The 21,536-nt window shown below is 46.2% G+C and overlaps 1 long non-coding RNA gene across 1 annotated transcript; it reads right to left on the bottom strand.

Moving 5' to 3' along the window:
• Window positions 1–1,944: 1,944 nt before the first annotated feature.
• On the bottom strand, window positions 1,945–9,619 carry LOC129136791 (uncharacterized). The gene is made up of 2 exons (XR_010150315.1): window positions 6,094–9,619; window positions 1,945–5,961 (listed from the first exon to the last, which is right to left on the bottom strand). It is a non-coding gene; the product is annotated as an uncharacterized LOC129136791 (long non-coding RNA).
• Between the last annotated feature and the right edge of the window lie 11,917 nt (window positions 9,620–21,536).

The following is a 21,536-nucleotide window of genomic DNA, read 5'->3' as shown; positions in this document are numbered from 1 at the left end:
AGTGGCACGATCTCGCGATAGGCTCACTTCAACCTCCTCCTCCCAGGTTCAACTGATTCTCGTCTTTCAAATATGTAAAACAAATATTGACAGAAGTCAAGCAAGAAATACATAGCAACACAACAATGGTGGACTTCAAGACTCCACTTTCAGTAATGACTAGAATAGTCAGAAGTAATATCAGTAAGAAAGCCAAACCTGAACATTATAGACCCAACTAGTATTTACAGAACTCTCCAATTTAAAGGAGCAAAATCTGCAATATTCTAAATCACACATGGTACATTCTGTTAGGATACATGTCTTATTAAATTTAAGAAAATTGAAGCCATACAATGTAAATGAAACTAGAATACAAAAGCAAGAAAATGTGGCAAATATGTAAATAAGAGGAAATTAAGCAAAATCTTTCATATAGTCTTGCTCAAGTGTCAGGTGACTTAATATTGTTAAGATGTCAGGGCCGGCATGAGGCTCATGCCTGTAATCCCAGGACTTTGGGAGGCCAAAGTGGGTGGATCACTTGAGATCAGAAGTTTGAGACTAGCCTAGTGAATATGGCAAAACCCTATCTCTACTAAAAATACAAAAGTTAGCTAGATGTGATGGTGCATGACTGTAATCCCAGCTACTCTGGTGGCTGAGACTGGAGAATTGCTTGAACCTGGGAAGCGGAGCCTGCAGTGAGCACATCTCACACCCCGCCCTTCAGCCTGAGTGACTCACTAAATCTCCATCTCCAAAAAAAAAAAAAAAAAAAAAAAAAAAAAAAAAAAAAATGTTGTCAGTACTACTCATGATGATATAAAAATGTAAGGTAATTTTTGTCAAAATCCCAATGGTATTTTTTTTGCAGAATTTTTGTGTATAATTCTAAAGGTTGCTTAGGAAAGGTGACTAGCCAAACACCCTTTAAAAAGAACAAAGCGGTATTACATTTTCTGATTCAAAATCATGATACAAAGCTACAAAAATAAAAACAATATGGTATTGCCACAAAAACAGATACATAGATGATGAAACAGAATAGAGATCCCAGAAATAAACCCTTGCATATGTGATAAAATAATCTTCCATAAGCTTTCCATGACCACACAATAGAAAAATAAGAATCTATTTAACAAATAATTTTCCAAATTGAATATTTACAGAGAAAAAAATAAAGTTGGATGCTTCCTTTGTATCATATATAAAAAGAAAAGTTTTTAAAATGAATTCAATACTTAAACATAAAACCTAATAAAATTCTTAGAAGTAAACATAAGGGAAAAGTTTATGACATAAGTCTTAAAACTCTTTCCTTAAGTTTGACATCAAATTCATAAGCAACAAGGAAAAGAACAACGACCAAAAAAAGGGACTACATTAAGCTTCAACTATTCTACACATCAAATAAAACATTTAGTGCCATACAAACGTCACCTAATAAGTGGGTGAAAGCTAGGCATGGTGTCTCATGCCTTTAATTCTACAACTTTAGGAGGCCAAGGCAGAACAATCACTTGAGGCCAAAACTTTGAGACTAGCCATGAAAACATAGCAAGACCCTGTCTTGTATAGGGTTACAGATATGCATACATACATACATATAACAAAAAAGAGTAAAAATATTTTCTAATCACATATTTGGTAGGTGTTAATTTTCAAAATATATAAATTCCTAAAACTCAACAACAAAACAAGTTAATAACTTGATTTAGAATGGCACATGTTTGAAATGACTTTCTCCAAAGAAGACATAGAAATGACTAGGCATTTAAAAGGATACTCGACAACTCTCTTCTGGAAAAATACAAAGAAAAGTCACAATAATCTATCACCTCAAACCTATTTTTAAAAAAGTATGAAAGCTCTTCAAAAAATTTAAAATGAGATTATTATACAATCCAGCAAACCCCATTCTGGCTATGTATTTAAAATATACAACACATGATCCGGAAGAGATATTTGCACACCCAAATTTATTGCAACATTACTAACACAAGCCAAAAGGCAGAAACAATCCAGATGTCCCTTGACCAATGAACAGATTAATAACAAGTGGCACATACACAAAGTGGAATATTATTCAGTCTTTAAAAAGTCACATTATATGATAATTCTGGAGAATATCACGTTAACTGAAATAAGCCAGGAACAAAGTGACAGTCTATGATTCCATTCATAATCAGGTATCTTAAGTAGACAAACTCATAGGAAAAAAAAAGTTAGAATGGTGTTTGTCAAGGGCTCAAGAGATGGTAAAATGGGCAATTGTCTTAAAAGACATTTAATGTTAGTTTTGCAAGACACAGAAGTTCCGCAGGTCTTTTGCATAACTATGTGAATGTACTTAACGCTAATGAAATATACACTTAAAAAGAATTAAAATGGTAAATTTTACATTATGTGTTTTTACCACAATCGCAATTTTTAAAAGGAAAGATATGGACTTATAAAGCTTTCCAAAAATTAAATTTTGTTCACAAAAGATTTTCTCTCACACAAAGGAAGTATAGATTTATAATTAAACACATTGTGAAATTAAGACTATTTCATTGACTATTCATCCACACAAGAAAAGACAGCCACTGAAAATCAGCCAAAAAATATGGAAGATAAGCCATGAGCAAAGTTGGGGACATATTTATAGAGACAAACAAACACACATATAATTTAATTTTGAAAACGTATGACCGATTTATATTTTAATTAAACCCAACATTGGTTTCCTGAGTGAAATTTGGTTTTCAATTTGGGCAAATGAAGACCTTTCTGTGGTTAAAAGGATTCTTTCTTCTCCGTTTCTTGATATGGACCTGTGCTGGGGACTGGTCAGCTGTTCAAGTGCAATGCATTCAGTTTTGGTTCTGTGCCAGGATTAAACCTACGATACTTCACATTTCATATATAAACCCCGATGAAGTGTTTCTAGGAGATGGCTGCCTCATAACCTATATTTTGCCAAATGTTTACTATGAATTTCACCACCATCCTCTTGAAGGTGGTATTGTAACTAAAACTCTTCAGGACATTCTACTTAAAACTAAAATCACGTATATCTCAAGAAACTGCTTTCTGATTTGAAATGCCTCTGTCGTGTATTGTCTGCAATCAGCATGCTCTTTCAAAGAAAGTAGAAAGGACAGATGAGGAAACTGATAGTGTTACTGCATGGGAGACAGAGGTGAGGATACACATGGCGGATGAAAACATGGAAGTTATTTCTACAGCAGGATCTTGTAAGTGTCTGATTGCTATTCTCCCTTGCATATCAAATGATGTTCCTTTACTGGAAGAGAAGACAGTGCGCTGTTTACCTTGACATTGAGAGGCAATTTTGAATCTCTGTCGTGATTGCTTAGGACTGAGGATTTAATGTGCTATTTTGTGGAAATCTTAGAAGCAGTAATGGGATTTAATGATCTTAACTATCATCCATCCGAAAAACCTAACGCGATTTTAAATAAAATGGCCTGCTGCTTCCACCGTTCCCTTTTTAAACCAGGAGCTGCCATTGCTTTTAACATTATGAAGTTGAATCCATGAATAGTTTGTACTATTAAAATTTTTTTAAAAATCCACATTGACTTGAAGTGTACAGGCAGAGTTGGAAATTATAACATCCAATGTTATAATACATACGTAAAACCGAAAATAAAATCAACAGCTGCCCTGAAACCTATTCTAAATAATCGAGACAGTAATATGGAATTGTAAAGAAAAACAAGAAACATATTTACTCATAAAATCTTGCAAGCAAAGTTTTTTTTCTTTTTTTGAGACAGAGTCTCACTCTGTCACCCAGGCTGAAGTGCAGTGGCCAGACGACGGCTCATTTCAACCTCCGCCTCCTGAGTTCAAACCATTCTCCTGCCTCAGCCTTCACTGAGATTACAAGCACCTGCTACCAGACCAGGCTACCTTGCATATAAACTTGATATATCATTTATAAAAATATTTTTTAGATAACTAAAATATTCTACTGTGACTGTGCAGTCATGAAGTTCGGGTACCTTGAATCATTGGCATGTAGTGTATGACAGTAAAATTTCACAGAAAATACAGTATAACCATTAATAAAAGGCTCTAACAAGAGAATTTTAATGGATAAGAATTGAAAAGACACCATAAATAATTTCCGTTATATTTTTAATACACTGATGCTATTCTTACACAAAGTAAAAAGGCTGAGTAAGTTGTGGTGGCTCACACCTGTAATTCCAGCACTTTGGGAGGCCGAGGTAGCAGACTGCTTAAGCACAAGAGTTCACAACATGCCTGGGCAGCATAGGGAGACCCTGTCTCTGCAAATAATAATAAACAGCCAAGTGTGCTAATACACATTTGTGGTCCCAGCTGCTCAGGAGGCTGAGGCAGGAGAATTGCCTGAGCCTGAGTCGTCAAGGCTAGAGTGAGCTGTGATTGTGCATTGCATTCCAGCCCAGGTGACAGAGTGAGACCCTGTTTAAAGAAAAAAAAAAAAAACAACTAACAATTAGCCAGGAGTAGTGGCATGCACCTGTACTCCCAGCTACTTCAGAAGCTGAAGTTAGAAAATCATTTGAGCCTGAGAGTTTGAGTCTGCAGTGAGCCATAATTGAGCTACTGAACTCCAGTCTGGGTGACAGAGCAAGGCCTTGTCATAGATAGATAGATAGATGATAGATAGATAGATAGATAGATAGATAGATAGATAGATAGATAGATAGAATACACCTGGAGAAACAGAAGATTTAAGAAAATGTAGTGTGATGTAAATTTTAAAATAAACTTTATGTGTATCACTTAGAAATTTATAGAACAGGCAGGGCGCGGTGCCTCACGCCTGTAATCCCAGCACTCTGGGAAGACGATGTGGGCAGATCAGGGGGGCGGATATTGAGACCAAGACCATCCTGGCTAACACGGTGAAACCCTGTCTCTACTAAAAATACAAAAAATTAGCCGGGCGTGGTGGTGGACACCTCTAGTCCCAGCTACTCGAGAGGCTGAGGCAGGAGAATGGTGTGAAACCAGGAGGCAGAGCTTGCAGTGAGCCGAGATTGTGCCACTCCACTCCAGCCTGGGCAACACAGCGAGACGCTTTCTCAAAAAAAAAAAAAAAAAGAAAAGAAATTTATACAACTTAGCCAGAAGAATAAAAAACAACCTCTTAACAGTTTTTTCAAATAAAAAAAAGTGAGTTTGAAGAGAAGGGAATAAAGGGGACTTTCAGTTTATTATGTCTTTATTTTTTGAGTCAGGGTCTCACTTTGTTGTCCACATGGAAGCGCAGTGGTGTGATTACAGCTCACTGCAAATTTGGCGTCCTAGGCTCAAACAATCCTCTCACCTCAGCCTCCCTAGTAGCTGGGAATACAGATGTACATCACCATAACTGGTTAATTTTTGTATTTTTGTAGAGAGAGGGTTTTACCATGTTGCCCACACTGGTCTTGAGCTTCTGGGCTCAAGCAATTCACCTGCCTTGGGCTCCCAAAGTGCTGGGATTGAGCCACTAGGCCAACCAAGTTTTTGTTTTGTTTTGTTTTTGAGATGGAGTCTCACTCTCTTGCCCAGGCTAGAGTGCAGTGGCACGATCTTGGCTCACTGCACCATTCACCTCCTGGGTTCAAGTGATTCTCCTGCTTCAACCTCGTGGGTAGCTGGGATTACAGGCACCCGCCACCAAGACCAGCTAATTTTTGTATTTTTTAGTAGAGACGGGGTTCCACCATGTCAGCTAGGCTGGTCTCAAATTCCTGACCTCATGATCCACACACCTCGGCCTCACAAAGTGCTGAGATTACATGCATGAGTCACTTCTCCCGGCCACCAGCCAAGAATTTTACTTTATAAAGATATTTATGATGTGTTCTTTTCTTTTTACAGTATGTATTGCATTTATAATTGGAGATACAAAAAAAAGTGACTGTTACTGTTTGACAGCAAGGCAGTAGTATTATCTTCATCAATATTTGCAACTTCATTCGCAGGAACCTGTAAGAGAAAGCCCAGACAAAACTTTAAGGCAAAGAAATTACACTTGTAAAAAGTGAGAGGACTATTTTTTTTATAATAACAAATATTCCAGGTGAGGACTGGTCAGGATCTACCACTGCTCCATCTCACCTGATAAATCTCACACCTGCCAGGGTAAGAAGCAGCAGAGAGAAGGACAAATGCCAGTGAGTTTTCTCTCCCACTAAGGACCTGTTTGTCAAGTTTCCTACCATCAAGTAGTAGATGTACTAAAAATAAAACATGTACGCTTGCAGATGCTAGAAGAGAGGCACAAAATAGAAAAGGAGGTAAGCCCACACACTGTGGAGGCAGAGATTCAACTTAAGATTCAAAATGCACCAGAAAGTTGTGTAAAATTCATTAAATTACTCAAAATCCTGGAACATTGGTTTCCTCACCTGTAAAATGGGGATCATGTGCCTACTTCATAAGTTGTTTTGACAGTTAAATTCACAAAGATATTTAATAGAGCCTGCTATGGCAAGTGTTCACATTATCAAAGTAGTATCAAACTTCAAAATATGGGAAAGGTATTTTGAATAATGTCAATGAGGCCAAGGACAACATGCCCATCTTCGTAATCAATCCCAGCCACATTACACTGAGGAGATCTGCAGGTAACTATATTTCTTCCACAAATTCCATTAGAGAGGAAGTGCGTGGAGTCTGACAACATGACACAAATGTGACCAGTGTACAGTGACTTAGGTAGTGGGGGGTGGAATCCGCACATATTCTCTGAATTGCAGTTACACAGTGAGTTACCAGGAAACAAATGGAATAGAAAAGGCAACACAAAAGATACTACCATAAATGCAGTGAGCATAGCAGGTTCACAACCACAAATCTAAGCAGGAGACTCAAATCACAAGGAGCACCTAGATCTGTGAACAGCAGGTGTGGTGGCATCAGGTTCAAATTTCTGAGGCCACCGCTGTGGGCAGTGTCTTTGCAGGCACATACTCAGCAGCAGTGCATCTGAACACAGATCTCAAGGCTCTTCTCTTCATTAATTATTAAGATGATAGACGATGGATACCCTCACGTTACAACATCCCCACTAACGCTCTGGACAAGTGAATTCAGAAAACCCCACCTAAATACACAGTGAAGAGTAGGATGAGAATATTGCAGGATAGCTTAAGAATGCAGGCATTCGACCCCATAGAGTCTATTTAAAATAAGAGAATGGCCCTAGTTTTGTTCTGTGGTCTCCCTATATATAGTTCTTTATTTTTCCAATTTTATAAAGGCCATACAGTTTTTCTTCCTTTCTTTACAAATGTGCTGATGAACCCATGTGTAATTAATCCTGAAGGGGTTAATTCCTCATAAAGTACAGTAACGTGATTCAATTGCTATGATGAGGTTTTTCAGGTTTTTTAATAGTGTCCTATACTCACTAATCACAAGTGAAAATTATAAGAACATGTAATTTGAACAAAGTATTCTTTTCACATAGAGAAATACACAGGTTTGTACAGATTAGATGCATGATGAAAGTTGGTAACATCTGGGAACAAAAGGAACCATCCTGAGGACATAAGGAACTTAGGGACGTCGATTATTAAGAGGCTACCTGCAAGTGGAATTTCTGGGTTTTCATTGTCTAGACAGAAAAATTTAACTGATAAGCCCCAGTATATTAAGGTACATCCCCAACGGCTGTGGGTGATCAACTTTCCATCCAAAGCAGAGATGTAAAACATGAATGACTTCAAATACTGCTCAAGTGCTCTGCACCTTGAAAGTCATCCCCACAAAGCTGGAGCACCACCTGTTCCTGAGGGATCAGGTCACCAACTGCGTTTTTGAGACACTCGTCAGTCAGGACTCAGTTGAGATAAGGCTGGTGATTTCAACTGTAAAATATCTAAACCATCATCTTTAGGTAGATTCTTATGCCTGGGAATTGTGGTTTTCTCCTCTGCTGTTAGCAGATCCTGGGTAACCCAATAAATACCCTCTCTCACGCGTCAAGTTCTATATCACAAGAAAGGCGCTGCAGACGGTGACATTTTCACGAAGGAGCCACAGCCCGCATCACCCCCTGAAAGCTATGGAGTTGCTCACGGTTGGGCCACGCAGCAGGTGGATGTCTCAGTTCCCATGGAGTTTAGCAGAGCAGGCGGCTTCTTGGGCTGGAAGAGGTGCGATGCTCTGGAAACCCCCCGCGGGTGTGTATCTGAGAGGACACCGAGATGTGCAGTGGGCTGTGCAGTGAGGACCAGACACCTCCGATTTGAGCAACGGAGGTGCACTTCGCAGGGTCACACCGTCCTCATCGCCCAGCCTAGACCTGCCCCTCAAGTCCTTCTGCGGACTCCCTTGGCGAGGGGTTGGCACAGAATCAGCATGTGGCATCGCTTAGGAAAGGACCAGGTCCACACCGCCCTGTCCCTCCCTCCAGGGCTGCGCACCACGGGGGAGGACAGACAGCGCATGCTGGTTTTGTAGTTAGCAGGTCGGCGACCAATGGGCTGGAAATCGTTAAGACACCATAACTCCCAGCACTCCTAGCTAGGGACGCGCCTCCCTATCCTTCGCTTCCATACTACACACCGCCCCCAAACCCAGCGCATGCTGAGATTGTAGTCCGTTAGCCTCGCGACCAATGGGCTGGAAATACTTAAAGGACTATGACCCCCAGAATGCCTTGCGAGGTACCCGCCGTCCCAATCCTTCCTCTAGGGCTGCGCACCGCCTCCAAGCCCAACGCATGCTGGGATTGTAGTCAGGTAGCCCTGAGACCAACTGACTGGAAACTGTTAAGAGACTATAATTCCCAGCACGCCTGGCAAAGGTCGCACCTCCCTGTCCTTCCCTTCAGTGCTACACACCGCCTCGAAGCCCGGTGCTGCTGGGATTGTAGTCTGCAGGCCGGGGGCCATCGCTGGAAACCTTTAAGAGACCATAACTCCCAGCATCCCTGGCCAGGGACGAGCCTCTCTATCCTTCCCTCCAGGGTTACACACCGCCCCAATCCCGGTGCATGCTGGGATTGTAGTTCGGTAGCCTTCCGATCAACGTGCTGGAAACCGTTTAAGGACTATGACTCCCAGGATGCCTTGCGAGGGACCCACCCTGTTGACCCTTCCTCCAGGGCTGGGCACCTCCCCTAAGCCCAGCGCATGCTGGGATTATAGTCCGACTGCCGCGACAAAAAGCCTGGGAGTGGATCTGAGACTACAGTTCCAACACTACGGGGAAAATTTCATCTTCTCTGAGACTACAGTTCCAACACTGCGGGGAAAATTTCATCTTCTCCTCCGCCCCTCCATGTTTCCAGTGCAATTCCGCCCTGCTGAGGGGAGCCTATCTGTTCCCAAACTTCTCCTGCGTGCGAGGAGACAGCGTGGCCAGGGCAGGTGGTCTCACTTGTAATTGTGACACAGTCTCCCCACTTGCCAGTTGCACGACTATTTGTGCCTGAAGTTTGATTTCTCTCTGACAAGACAGAGCCCGGGAGCTTCCGACAGCCTGCCCAGCGTTGCCATAACGCTTGGTCTCGGGGAGCTGGGCGGGCCCAGACCTTTGCAGGGCCCCTCCCTCAGCCCCGACCCTCCTCCTCGCCCCTCCCCTGCCACGCCCCTTTCGACATGCTGGAAAGTCATCTACCTTTAATAACAGTCATCTTTGCAAAAAAAAAAAAAAAAACTCTGAGAATAACCTATCTCCCATTCTATTTATTATTTATTTCCATAGTATCCATAAATAGTAGCAATTAGATATCATAGCAAGTCAAGCAAAAGCCCTGCATTGCCTGTTTCATAAACCACGTTATGGCCTTGCTGTGGTTTTATTTGTATTTTGTTTTGTATTTATTGACCTTTTGGATATAAATATTTAGGTATTTGGACAGTTTTTGGAAGTATTCCGCTATTAGTTGTTGATTTACTTTTGTTCCCTATTTAATTTTTTTTGTCTCTCCCTTCTCCTTAGACTCAGTCATTCCACAGGTCTCGAGAGCTCTGTTCATTTCCTTTAAACTTTTTGTACTTTTTTTTTCCCCAGACTGGATAATTTTTATTGCTGTGTCTTCTGTTTTAAATCTGTGGCTAAACTCAAAAGATTTTTTTCATTTCCTTATCTATTAGTTTTTTTATATATAAGTTCATTTCTCTGCTGAAGTTCCACATCTGTTTGTTTATGAAGAGAATATTTTCTTTTTTCCCCATGAACATATTCATAAAAACTGCCTTCAAATTCTTGTCTGCTGATTGCAACATCCTGGGATAGCTTCTACTGCCTGCTTTTGATATTGTGTATGGATGACATTTTCACATTTCTTTACAAGTCTTATGAATTTTAAAATTGTGTACTAGAAACTATAAACGATAATTATAGAATAGAAATTCAGGATTTTGTTGTTTTACCTTGAAGACTTTTGTTTTATAAACAGAGTTCATTGGGCTAGTGTCAAACCAATGCTTATCTCCGCTACAGTGGGCATAGCTGAAATCTTCATTCAGTTGTTAAACACACATATCATATATGTATTACGCATAGGCGTTTTTCTATAATAATATATTTTATTCAAGTTTCATCATTGTTATTTGTGAGAGTTCAACAAGCTACTCCACACTTAGTGGAAGTCAGAACCTCAGTTTTATTTGATTGTAGTATTTTATATAAATGAAATTATATAGTATGTATACTTGTACATCTATTTTCTTTATTTCCTTTTCTGTTTTCTTTCTTTCTTTCCTTTTCTTTCTTCTTTCTTTCTCTCTTTCTTTCTTTCTTTCTCTCTTCTTTTTTCTTTCTTTCTTTTCCCCAGGTTGGTGTGCAGTGGCATGATCTCACTGCAACCTCTGCCTACCAGGCTTAAGATATCCTTCCACTTCAGCCTTTTGAGTCACTGGGACCGCAGCCTTGCACCACCATGCCCGGCTAATTGTTTTGTATTTCTGGTAGAGACAAGGTTTCACCATGTTGCCCAAGCTGGCATGTCTGCTTTCTTTTATGCAACATTACATTTGTGATATTCACCCACCAGTTGCAAATAGCTATAGTCTGTTCATTTTAGAAAGTAGTTTTTACCTTTTAGTAAAATATAAAAATACATAAAATTAACCGTTTTAGTATTTTTTGTGTGCAGTTTAAAGAAATTAAATACATTCACATTGTTTTGCAACCATTGTCCACGTTCATAAGGAACTTTTTTTCAATCTTTTAAAACTGAAACTGTGTACCCAGTAAACAACACTCCCCTCCCATTGCCCTTTGTGTAGTCCCTGGAAACTACTCTTCTACTTTGTGTTTCTATGAACTAAACTGCTGTAAATATCTCATATGAGTGGAAAGAGACAATATAGCAAAAAAATCATGAGGAATAATAATATATACTATATAACATATGTTTATCCATTTAAAGGAAATGCTCGCAGAGATCAGGTCATGGTGATTATAGAGAAAGGTAGGTAACAGTGAAAAGGGAATTGGGTGCATTAAATTTATGACGTGATGCCTCAAGTGCCAGAGCAGTGAGCTTTCTGCCCCACTCGCAGGGCTGGTCAATGGTGAGGCTGGGACCCTATTCGAGCTGCCTGACTTCCAGAGCCCATGCTTAGTACAAACTTCAATGAGCCATGAAAGCAATTCCAACAACAGGCACTTAATGGCTCTGAGATTTTATCACAGACTGTTCTTCATGGCTAGCAACTTCAGAGAAGAGTGACAGCTGTGAGGTTCCAGAAGCCACACCTCTGGTCCCCCATTTCCTCCCCAGCAGCTGGAATCCAGGTGCAACAGGACCTGATGCCAGCCAGGGAAGCATGGCCGCAGGCTGTGTGAGGCTGGTGGCAAGACAGTCTCCCCTCCTACCCTATGCTCATCTGCTAGGTCTTTGGCTTTTATTCTGATTGTGCTGCTCCAGGCTTGGAACCAAGCCCGAAATTCCTCTTGAGTCTGAAGATGATGATGGTTTCCAGCTATCTGGAACTGCTGCATCTCCAGGAGGACTTTAATCTTCTGGAGACAGAGGGAAAGACAGGATGCTGACAGGGCCTGGGTGAAAGACTCTGTAGGGGACTTATAAAAGAAGAAGGGAGCAGGGCTGGTGTCTGGCTTGTTTATTTTAAGGGGCTCTCACCTCCCCTCCAATATCATGGAGCCCTAACTGGTTCTAAGAGTTGAATGTACACGGCCCTTCCTCTAGGAAGTTGTCATCAACTTCACTCCCCTGATTGCACTCTGCATTAGGATAGGTCTCCTCCTTCTCTGTGTATTACTCCCTTTCAATAAATCTTAGATGCGGAAGAAGGGACCAGGGAATGTCCTGCCCAGGGTGATTTCTGATTTCCACCTCCACCCTCCCGCAAAGTCAGTACTTCAGCTACTGCTCACCTTTCAGTTTTTCTGGGTTTTGATCACATTTCTCTGGAAGACAGAAAGCCAAAGACCATCAGAAAGGTCCGCTGGTCCATAAGTAGCCTCCATTTCCAGCGATTTCCAAGCTTCACCACCATCAGAGCCACCAGGGTCAGGGAATGTGCACAAAACAGGCCTTGCAGCTCTGCAGCTTCACCACTCAGGGAGTGGGACTGATGGCTGCTGTGGAGCCTCCATCACTCATGAGTAAAATACCCTGTTTGTGGGGTGGGGAGGGCTGTGAGGCCCTCGCAAAAAATTTTGGCAAGGACTGAGATCTAGGAGCTCAGTTCAAGACTCTCTTCTCCCAGGCCTCAGGATCCTGGTCCCTGACCTGTCTGCTCCAGGCTCACTCACATCCACACACTCCTTCATGGGAATGTCAAGCATCACCACATCAGTGAGGAATGTCCCCAGAGAGGGCATGACACCTGCACCATCAGAGTGGTAGTGGTGAGGAGCACCTGCTCTCAGGTGCCCACCCAAGTCCTGTCCCCTGAAATCTTATAAACCCCTGCCTCCTGGCACCCTCTACCTAGGTTACCCACTTGGAGTAGCTGAGAACCCTCAGCTGCCTTTTCCCAATTCTCTATGTCTTCCCATTAGCTGGCCTCTATGGCCACCAACCTCACCATAATTACTTCCTTGGGGGGATTTTAAAAGCCACAAGGTCATGTGGTCCCTGGCTCCACCTGTTTTAAAAGCCACACGGAGCCCAGCTCTCCCAGGCCTTGCTCTGCTCTGTCTAATGAAGGTGTTTTAGGCACTGCAGCCCCAGGAGAAAAGGGCTGGAGTAGAAAGGCCCTCTGCTTTTTTGAGTTGGAGGTTTCCAGCTGGGAGAAATAAGCTCTGTTCTCTGAAACCCTGGAGCCCTTCCCCACCATAGGCACATTCACCTTCTGCTGTCACAGCCTCATCTGGGCTCTCTGGGACTCCACTACAGGGTACACAACTTGTAGGTCTCCACCTGCTAGGATGAGGGACAAGGTCAGTGAAAATATGCTTCTTTCAGTTATGCCACAGCCACGCTAACCTTGGACATGGATAAGTGGCCTGAGTCAGCTTGTCCAATGCTATGACCACCTCCAGTGAGCTCTGACTCTAGACTCACTCCCAGGTCCAACACTCCCTGGATGTGTCATTTTGGGCATGCAGTCGGGTTTTCTTGAGCTGTTTCCTCAACTGGAAATTGTGGTGGGACCCAACTACCTCACAACGACTTTTAACACCTCGGTTTAATGTGGCTGTCAGGATTGCTCTCGCCATCATCCCTCTCAGGATGAGCCAGACACAAGCACCCTCATATTCTCTTTCTCTCTGAGCCCCATCATCGCCTTGTGAGGCCTGCCCAATAGGCTCATTATTCCTACATTTTCCACATAAGAAAACAGAGACCCAAAGGGGAAATGACATGCCAAGGACTCCACAAGAGAGGCCAACTCCTCTGTCAACCTGGAGGGACTGTCCCAGCTGCCTTCACTCAACACCCTAGCATCACCACTGATCAGCATTCCATCTTCTAAACTCTATGAGTGACAATATTCCCAGCCAGGCCCTGTGGCGGTGGACTTGGTTCTGAGAATTGGGAATCTAATATGGAGGAAAAGTTAAATATTTAATATGAACTCAATTGAACATGGACACAAACAATGGTCACCAAGTCCTGGAACAGGTTGCATGAGCCCCTTGAGGTGTTCATCCAGCGCTGTTTCAGAGAAATCTTTCAATCCATTCCTATACATTAGTGATTGAAAAAACAACAGACAACTGCAAAAACAAGTTGATCTTTTGTGTTCCTTGAGCCCAGTTGTGAAGGGCACCTGTGACTGTGCTTCATGCCATACAACTCATTACAAAAAGAGCTGGGTCCCAGACTGTGCCGAACTTTCATGAGACCTCTCCTCATCTGTACGTGGACAGGTGGCCGACTCTGGAGCCCAGGCTGTTGTTTCCCAGTCTGATAATGAATCCTCCATAGTCTGGTGAGTGTAAATATACATATATATATGTATATTTATATATATATGTATATTTATATATATATGTATATTTATGTATAAATATACATATATATTTTTTCTTTCTCTCCTTCCCATTGAAATTTGCTTATTATATTATTTGCTTTTAATGTCTGTATTGCCATACACTTGGCATAAATGCTGTTTATCCTTAAAATTATTGTGGGTGCCTTTTCTTTTCCCCTCGTGCATTTCCCGCACAGGAGCCCAGGTGATGGAATCTCGAAGTGACCTCACTTCCTTAGTTACAAACTCAAAGAAAGTTTAGAACTCTGGTAACCTGCAGCCCTCATTCTAGAGACAGCCTTGTATTTACTAAGGAGACTCTGAAGACAGCAAGATGTTCTACTGCTATGTCTTGAATTTCTGAGGCTCTCATCTCAGGAAGGCTTGAACTGAGAGATTTTTTTTTATGATGGAGACATTGCTGATTCTGCACCGCTGGCTCTTCTGGTCATTTGGAAAGGGTTACCCATAGATAACACAAGGCCACCCATGGCAGGCCTATCCAGGCCAGGTCTCACCTTTGATATCATCTCAGTAGCCACACACCCGTCATCTCCACATCTTGTGGGAAATAAAGAGATAATGGGTCCTTTCTTGACAGGAGCAGGTTTCCAGGTATTCGGAGGCTAAAAGTCTGTCAAATTTATACCGCAGGTTACAGCTGGCAGGAGGGGAAGGTGAGTGCTGGGGGTCATCTTTGTCCGTTCAGACGTTTATTCTAAGGCTTCAAGCTGTCATCTTGTTTTCTCCGTGGCTGGAGGTCTATGCAAATGCTCCCATATGCCTGATCTGGGAAGTAGACTTTCTAACTGGAATTTCCCCTGTGGGGAAAGCCAGGATGCCAATGATGCCTCTTGGCCAGGCTTCCAGGCACTTTCTTTGCAGAACTCTATTCAGGAGATCCCTGAGGAGCTGTTTGATGAGTCCAACTACTCCATCTCATTGAACAAAAGGCAGGTGCACCATGCCAACAACCATGGCCCGTGCTAGACTGGAGTCAAGGTGGGCACAGAGAGGTCTCCAAATGGAAAAGACCAGGGAAGCCCAGGACTCTGACCCAAATGTGAGGATTCCCCAGAAACCGTTTTAGGGCTTTCTCAATTAAGGACCCACAGTTCATTCCCAGAGAAATCTGGCCTCCATTAGTCCATAATGGCAACTTAGGCACACAGTCACAGGTCATATGCTTGCAGGAATGCCAAAAGAAACACTTTTGTGGGTGGTAGATAGAGCTCCCTCTCCCCTCTCCCCTCTCCCCTCTCCCCTCCCCCCTCCCCCTCTCCCCTCTCCCCTCTTTCCACGGTCTCCCTCTGATGCCGAGCCGAAGCTGGACGGTACTGCTGCCATCTCAGCTCACTGCAACCTCCCTGCCCGATTCTCCTGCCTCAGCCTGCCGAGTGCCTGCGATTGCAGGCGTGTGCCGCCACGCCTGACTGGTTTTCGTATTTTTTTGGTGGAGACGGGGTTTCGATGTGTCGGCTGGGCTGGTCTCCAGCTCCTAACCGCGAGTGATCCGCCAGCCTCGGCCTCCCGAGGTGCCGGGATTGCAGACGGAGTCTCGTTAACTCAGTGCTCAATGGCGCCCAGGCTGGAGTGCAGTGGCGTGATCTCGGCTCGCTACAACCACCTCCCAGCCGCCTGCCTTGGCCTCCCTAAGTGCCGAGATTGCAGCCTCTGCCTGGCAGCCACCCCGTCTGGGAAGTGAGGAGCGTCTCCGCCTGACCGCCCATCGTCTGGGATGTGAGGAGCCCCTCTGCCTGGCTGCCCAGTCTGGAAAGTGAGGAGCGTCTCTGCCCGGCCGCCATCCCATCTAGGAAGTGAGGAGCGCCTCTTCCCGGCCGCCATGACATCTGGGAAGTGAGGAGCGTCTCCGCCTGACCGCCCATCGTCTGGGATGTGAGGAGCCCCTCTGCCTGGCTGCCCAGTCTGGAAAGTGAGGAGCGTCTCTGCCCGGCCGCCATCACATCTGGGAAGTGAGGAGTGTCTCTGCCCGGCCGCCCATCGTCTGAGATGTGGGGAGCACCTCTGCCCTGCCGCCCCGTCCGGGATGTGAGGAGTGTCTCTGCCCGGCTGCCCTGTCTGAGAAGTGAGGAGACCCTCTGCCTGGCAACCGCCCCGTCTGAGAAGTGAGGAGCCCCTCCGCCTGGCAGCCACCCCGTCTGAGAAGTGAGGAGCGTCCTCCCTCCTCGTCTGGGAGGGAGGTGGGGGGGTCAGCCCCCCGCCCGGCCAGCCGCCCCGTCCGGGAGGCGAGGGGCACCTCTGCCCGGCCGCCCCTACCGGGAAGTGAGGAGCCCCTCTGCCCGGCCAGCCGCCTCGTCCGGGAGGGAGGTGGGGGGGGTCAGCCCCCCGCCTGGCCAGCCACCCCATCCGGGAGGCGAGGGGTGCCTCTGCCCGGCCGCCCCTACTGGGAAGTGAGGAGCCCCTCTGCCCGGCCAGCCGCCCCGTCCGGGAGGGAGGTGGGGGGGTCAGCCCCCCGCCCGGCCAGCCGCCCCGTCCGGGAGGGAGGTGGGGGGATCAGCCCCCCGCCTGGCCAGCCGCCCCGTCCGGGAGGGAGGTGGGGGGATCAGCCCCCTGCCCGGCCAGCCGCCCTGTCCAGGAGGTGGGGGGGGCGCCTCTGCCCGGCCGCCCCTACTGGGAAGTGAGGAGCCCCTCTGCCCGGCCAGCCGCTCTGTCTGGGAGGGAGGTGGGGGGGTCAGCCCCCGGCCCGGCCAGCCGCCCCGTCCGGGAGGGAGGTGGGGGGGTTAGCCCCCCGCCTGGCCAGCCGCCCCATCCGGGAGGTGAGGGGCGCCTCTGCCCGGCCGCCCCTTCTGGGAAGTGAGGAGCCCCTCTGCCCGGCCAGCCGCCCCGTCCGGGAGGGAGGTGGGGGGGTCAGCCCCCCGCCCGGCCAGCCGCCCCGTCCGGGAGGGAGGTGGGGGGGTCAGCCCCCCGCCCGGCCAGCCGCCCCGTCCGGGAGGGAGGTGGGGGGGTCAGCCCCCCGCCCGGCCAGCCGCCCCGTCCGGGAGGGAGGTGGGGGGGTCAGCCCCCCGCCCGGCCAGCCGCCCCGTCCGGGAGGGAGGTGGGGGGGTCAGCCCCCCGCCCGGCCAGCCGCCCCGTCCGGGAGGGAGGTGGGGGGGTCAGCCCCCCGCCCGGCCAGCCGCCCCGTCCGGGAGGGAGGTGGGGGGGTCAGCCCCCCGCCCGGCCAGCCGCCCTGTCCGGGAGGTGAGGGGCGCCTCTGCCCGGCCACCCCTACCGGGAAGTGAGGAGCCCCTCTGCCCGGCCAGCCGCCCCCTCCGGGAGGGAGGTGGGGGGGTCAGCCCCCCACCCGGCCAGCCGCCCCGTCCGGGAGGGAGGTGGGGGGGTCAGCCCCCCGCCCGGCCAGCCGCCCCGTCCGGGAGGGAGGTGGGGGGTCAGCCCCCCGCCCGGCCAGCCGCCCCGTCCGGGAGGGAGGTGGGGGGGTCAGCCCCCCGCCCGGCCAGCCGCCCTGTCCGGGAGGTGAGGGGCGCCTCTGCCCGGCCGCCCCTACCGGGAAGTGAGGAGCCCCTCTGCCCGGCCAGCCGCCCCCTCTGGGAGGGAGGTGGGGGGGTCAGCCCCCTGCCGGGCCAGCCGCCCCGTCGGGGAAGTGAGGGGCGCCTCTGCCCAGCCGCCCCTACTGGGAAGTGAGGAGCCCCTCAGCCTGGCCAGCCGCCCTGTCCGGGAGGGAGGTGGGGGGTCAGCCCCCCGCCCGGCCAGCCGCCCCGTCCGGGAGGGAGGTGGGGGGGGTCAGCCCCCCGCCCGGCCAGCCGCCCCGTCCGGGAGGTGAGGGGCGCTTCTGCCCGGCCGCCCCTACTGGGAAGTGAGGAGCTCCTCTGCCCGGCCACCACCCCATCTGGGAGGTGTACTCAACAGCTCATTGAGAACGGGCCATGAAGACAATGGCGGTTTTGTGGAATAGAAAGGGGGGAAAGGTGGGGAAAAGATTGAGAAATCGGATGGTTGCCGTGTCTGTGTAGAAAGAGGTAGACACGGGAGACTTTTCATTTTGTTCTGTACTAAGAAAAATTCTTCTGCCTTGGGATCCTGTTGATCTGTGACCTTACCCCCAACCCTGTGCTCTCTGAAACATGTGCTGTATCCACTCAGGGTTGAATGGATTAAGGGCGGTGCAAGATGTGCTTTGTTAAACAGATGCTTGAAGGCAGCATGTTCGTTAAGAGTCATCACCACTCCTTAATCTCAAGTACCCAGGGACACAAACACTGCGGAAGGCCGCAGGGTCCTCTGCCTAGGAAAACCAGAGAACTTTGTTCACTTGTTTATCTGCTGACCTTCCCTCCACTATTGTCCTGTGACCCTGCCAAATCCCCCTCTGCGAGAAACACCCAAGAATGATCAATAAAAAAGAAAAAAAAAAAAAAAAAAAAAAAAAAAGAAACACTTTTGTGTTGTTTTTACTTTACATTAGGTTGTGAGTATCTTTGCATGTTGGTATTATTTTTATTGTTATATCTACCCACCCCAGATACTTCCTGTAGCAGGCAGCTTCGCTGCCTTGCCAGACCTTCTCTAATTCTTAGAAGTTCACACTGTTACTAGAGAGACGTTTTACCCAAAAAGTGGGAGTTACGCAAAAGGGTCTTATATAACTCTTTACATGTGTCTCCCAGAGCCCACCTCTATAGCCCCATCAGGACAGGAGCTGTGCCCTCATATGTCTTCATAAGATTCCATAAGTGGGGCCTTTCCCTCAGTAATTTAGGCTTTTAATACTGGTGGAGCCTGACATAATAAATTCTATTTCCACTTCAGCCATGCTACAGGGAGTAACTTTTTTTTTTTTTTTTTTTTTTTTGAGACGGAGTCTCGCTCTGTCGCCCAGGTGGGAGTGCAGTGGTGCAGTCTCGGCTTACTGCACTCCACCTCCTGGGTTCATGCCATCCTCCTGCTTCAGCCTCCTGAGTAGCTGGGACTACAGGCGCCTGTCACCACGCCCGGCTAATTTTTTTTCTCTGTGTGTGTGGTTTTTTTTTTTAGTAGAGACAGAGTTTCACCGTGTTAGCTAGGATGGTCTCAATCTCCTGATGTCGTGATCCACTAGCCTCGGCCTCCCAAAGTGTTGGATTACAGGTGTAAGCCACAGCGCCCAGCCGCTACAGGGAACATCTTATCTGTGTCCTAATAGGCTGTAACGGTTTGCTATGACTTCCATGATACAGTACCACAGGCTGAAGTTCTTTAACAACAAAAATTGAATGTGGCACAATTCCGGAAGTTAGAAATCCAACCTCAAGCTACTGGCTGTGTGGTTTCTCTGAGGTCTCCATCCTTGGCTTGTAGATCATCATCTACTATCTCTGTGTTCACAAGATCTTCTCTTGTGCTTTTCTGTCCTTCCTGCCTCTTCTAATAAGGGCTCCAGTCATCTGGAATTAGGATGCACCCCAATTAATTCATTTAAACTTAACTACATTTGCAGAGGCTATATGTTCAAATATAGTCAGGTTCTGAGGCACTAGGTGTTAGGACATGAACATATAATTTTTAGGAAGTGAATGCAATCTAGCTCACAACATTTACTAATCCCTTGTAGATTATAGTCTCCCAGGAAAATGATTACTCAGTGAAACAGTAGGAAAGTGTAAAGTTTTAATAGGTAAAGCCGGAATATATTCCAAAAGGGTTGTGAAAGGTATACTGTAAAGAGTAGTTTCTGAATTTATCTGCTTTTATGTATCCAGACCCTCTTGGATGTCAACATTCTTTTAATTTTTTTGTCAATCTGCTAGCTATGTGGCAAAAAAATATGTTTCTATTTCAATTTTTCAACTGATATATTTGAGTTACCTTTCAGTTGATTTATACCTATTTGAGTTTTCTGTTCTCTCAGTTAATCCGCTCAATTCCTTGGCCCTGTGAGGGGTTTCTCTCACCTTGGAGTCCCCGAGCACTACACCTTTGTCAGGTGTGGGGTTGCTGTAGTTGTTTCTCAAGACTCCCTTTAAGGTTTTAAAAGACCCAATTAAGTTGCTTTAAGTCAAAAGGGTTGTCTTAGGGTATCTTTTCCTGTGCCCTGTCTCTAAAATAGAAAGAAAGTGAGGCTTCCCCATGCCCTTCTCCCTATGTCAGAGACAGACATAGAGCCTCAGGTAGCTTAGAGGGAATTTCATGCAACCCTCACCGTGGAAGATTCTCATTCTTACCTGTGTTTTTCTGAGCAGCCATTTGACATCACAAAGCTTTGTTTTCTCATTTGTAGGCTGAGTATTTTCTTTGGGAATCCTCTGGGATAATGCTGTTCATAAAGATTATTAATAAAAGTGGGTGATGTTGTCTTACAGCTGATATGATATCGTGAAGGCCTTGAATGTATTCATGGATTAATTATTCTCTACCTCCACATTAAATTTGATATCAGAGGCCTAAAACCTTTTTCACCATAAACACCCATGTCGTCCACGTGCCCAAGTCTCTGAAGGATGGAGATTTCCTCATCTAAGCTCTACATTCCAAGCCTCTGGTGTTTCATGGTCTTACCATGAAAAGCCTTGTCCCCTCCCCAGGAGGAAATGAGTCTATTCTTAACCTAGAGGTGTGAATGATGCCAATGCGCCAAACCAGGCACAACGGAGAAGATGACGAAGTCCCTGACAGCAGCCTTCCAGGGTCAAACTCTCTTCTTCTTTATCATTTTTCTCAACTTTTACCAGGACTTCCTCACCACTCTGTAATTCCTGGCCCAGCTGTCTAGTAGTTGAGCATATGTCTTCTTCAAGGCACAGTGGTGACTCTGCCAGCTACTAACTATGTCTTAGCATACCAGTGCATCTTTATCAGCCTCAATTTTCATCTTTATAGAGAATTGTAAAATGAACCTCTGTTCTGTACGAGAGACATGCAAGGAGAGAAGAAAACACACACAAAAAAAACCTTTAAGGGTAAACAAGCTTTATCTCACATAAATGGCACTGCAGCAATAATAAGCAAATTGCAATGGGAAGGGGAGAAGGGAAACATATATACATATTTATGCTCACCAGACTGCGGAGGATTCATTACCAGACCGGGAAGCAATAGCCTCGACTCCAGAGTAGGTCACCCGTCCGTGCAGACAAGAAGAGGTCTTAGGAACTTTCGGCGTGGCCTAGGGCCCTAGTTCTTTTTGTAATGAGTTGTTTGGCATGAGGCCCAGTCACGAGGGCT

Source organism: Pan troglodytes, chromosome 14 (genome assembly GCF_028858775.2).
Source record: "Pan troglodytes isolate AG18354 chromosome 14, NHGRI_mPanTro3-v2.0_pri, whole genome shotgun sequence".
NCBI lineage: Eukaryota > Metazoa > Chordata > Mammalia > Primates > Hominidae > Pan > Pan troglodytes.
The sequence above is the reverse complement of the archived record's forward strand: the minus strand, read 5'-3'. Positions and strand labels throughout refer to the sequence as shown.